Below are 3,280 nucleotides of genomic sequence, written 5' to 3'. Positions count from 1 at the left end.
TAACAATTCTCACAAAGGATACAAGTGTCTCCATGTTCTTATAGGCCGCACCTTTGTTGCTCGCCATTTACTCTTTGATGAAACATTATTTCCAGGATTTCCAGAATCCTCCCTTAAATTCTTCTTTTCCTTCAATTGGGGTTTATATCTTCGCGCCACTATAACAAGGATCTCCCACTAATGATACATCAGCTCCATCCTCTAGTTCAGTTCCTTCCTCTCCATCGCCTGATATGTCCATTGAGTTGCAATTGTTGCTTACCGCAAATTCCTCTACTATTGTTTATGTTCCGTCCTTTGAATGGATCGTATGATACCGAAGTATGCAGGAGCTTCTTGACAACACTCCAATGATCCCTCCACCCACCCATACTCACTCCATGCGCACAAGAGCTTCTTGACAAACACTGCCACGAGGTATCCGTCCATCAACACTCATGTCTCTCCTTTCCAGTGAGGAACAAGAGCCACACTCATTCTCTTAGGCAGCCAAGTCTACACATTGGTGTGCCGCAATGCAGTGAGAATATAAGGTGACGAGGATGGATTTGGCCCTCCAATGACATTGTGACACCTGGCACCTCGTGACAAATAGGTGCAGCCTCGTGACAACTAGACAGCTCACCACAAGCAGCTCACCATCATGTAGCCTGGAAACTTAGACAACTCGCCACCTCACAGGTAGCTCGGCACCTGGTCAGCCTAGCACCTCAAAGGCAGCTCGGCACTTGGTCATTCCGACAGCTCACAGGTAGCTCGACACCTGGTCATCCCGGCACCTCACAGGCAGCTCGGCACCTGGTCAGCCCAGCACTTCATAGGCAGCTTGCCACTAAGCAGCTCGCCATCATGCAGCTTGGCACCTCACAGACAGCTTGGCACTTCGCAGGCAGCTCACCACCAGGCAGCTCGCCATCATGTAGCCTGGCACCTAACAGACAGCTCAGCACTTCACAGGCAGCTCGCCATCATGTAGCCTGGCACCTTACAGACAGCTCGGCACTTCACAGGTAACTTGACCACCGCATGACAACCACGAGGAGCTCACCACCGTACCCCGCATTTTACGGGATTGACTTGTAACGGCTATATTAGCTCACCCACTCCCCGATTTAAGCGGAAATGGACAACCGTACCAATTGGTGGCTTTATCCCCACCTAACACGAAAGCAGGTCCTATTACAGCGGGAATCCAGGAACTGCTCCACCAAACCCATGAGGACTCCAGTATATAAAGGTCTCACCCCCCAAGGGGAAGAGGGGATGGAAATGAAGGGTGATCTTTGCTCTCTAGCTCTCTCATTCTCTAATATCATTTTCAGCTCACTATTAAGTGCTGACTTAGCCATCGGAGTGTCCCCACCGGGTAAACCACCCCGGGTTCTCTGATTCAGTTCTTGCAGGCAACCAGTTCCCGTTGTCTACAAAGATGAGCAGATCATCTCCTGCAGGGAGCAGCCGGGTTGCACTACACTAGGGAGTTCCACTTCAGCCTCTGAGTCATTGGCCACTTGGGAGCAGAACAAATGACGAGGTACTAAACTTATGTAATTTCAGTCCCTTTTCAAAGATCTTGGATATACATCACCCCTCCTGTCATTTGGTGTGATAATATTGGAATAACACATCTAGCTACCAATCCCATATTTCATGCACATATTAAACATGTTGAAATTCACTTCCATTTTCTCTAGGATCTCACCATCAACAAGAAACTCCAAATTAGGTACATACCAACTGGTGATCAGGTTGTAGATGTTTTCACCAATTCAATGACGTGCATGACTCCACCTCTCGTGGAAGTCTATCCACTTAAGATAATTCTCACTATTGAATCCTATCTAGGACGTTGTTGTAATCCAAGTTTGTCTAATCATAACACTCATTTTTGGACTCTATCTAGGATACCCCTATCTCCAAGAAGTCCATTGTACATTTAACTCTTAATATTATAAATACATATCAGTTTCAATCATGAAGAATCATCCAAAGACTATTTTCTTTCTCAAAAGTTTATTATTGTTTGCTCTCTTCTTTATTATTGTTATTGTTTGTCGGTTCTGAAAGATCTTGGAGATTATTTTGTAATTGGTGTTGCACAAACTTATAGGCCTAAACTGAGTAGCTGACTCTGGGATCTTGCATTTTGGAATTAAGGCAATGAAGGTTCTATTGAAATCTTTGTGAAGGGTCCCATTTTGAAAGAACTCTTTTACTACTTTAGACACATTGTCCCCTACCACCTCCCAGTAATTGTAGAAGAAAGAGTTGGGAAACCCATCTGGGCTGGGGGGCCTTGTGAGGAGCCATCTGGAATAAAGCTATTCTTATCTCTTCATTTGTGACTTCCGTTTGCAACATTCTACCTTCTTCTTCACTAATTACTCTATGTGCTTGGTTTAATAGATCCACCCTATCAATAGGATTTGAGGTTGTGAAGAGCTTCTCAAAATAATCAATAAACAGATTTGTGACTGGTTGGTGCCCCATTGCTCAATTCTCATTCTCATCCTTTAGAGAGACTATATGGTTCATAGCTCTCCTCCTAACGGTTGCTTGGTGAAAACATTTAGTGTTCCGACCGCCTAATTTCGGCCAGGTTTGTCTAGATTTTTGTGCCCACATTATTTCTTATCTTATCAATTCCTCATCTGATTGGGCTTCTAAATCTTTAACCTTAGACCTGTTGTAGGAGGATCCTGACTTACCCTCTTTGCTGCTAAGTCCTATTGGATGGCTCTGATTTTTCATGAATTTTCCCATACACTTGTTTTTCATGAATTTTCCTTGCCAGGTTTTCCTAATTAAGTTTCTACGTTCTTCATGAGAATTCCACATATTCTCAAATCTGAATGGACTTATGGGACGAGATGAGAGACAGCGAACAGAGTGGAGAAAAGAGAGCGGAAATGAGGACTTTCAATTTTGGGGGATGGAACTGATGTCCGTCCCGTTAAGGTACACGAGCGGGCGGACAGGTGGAAGTTCGCTATTGTTCGAGATTGGGTTAAAACGGAAATATTAGGTTAAAACTGAAAAAATCTAATCGAAAATTTCGCTTTTGATTTTCAGGTTTAGAAATTTGATTAACTGAATTAATCGAATCTTATTATCTATAATTTATATTAACATATAATACATATATATATAATATGTATAAAGTATATTATATTGTATTATGTTATGTATTAAAATATATAATTTATTATATATATCGTATTATATATATTTTTAATACATAATATATATTAAAATATATATAGTATTGAAATTTGGTTTT

The sequence above is a fragment of the Nelumbo nucifera genome, chromosome 4 (genome assembly GCF_055504915.1).
Source record: "Nelumbo nucifera cultivar China Antique chromosome 4, China Antique-T2T, whole genome shotgun sequence".
Classification (NCBI taxonomy): domain Eukaryota; kingdom Viridiplantae; phylum Streptophyta; class Magnoliopsida; order Proteales; family Nelumbonaceae; genus Nelumbo; species Nelumbo nucifera.
The sequence above is the reverse complement of the archived record's forward strand: the minus strand, read 5'-3'. Positions refer to the sequence as shown.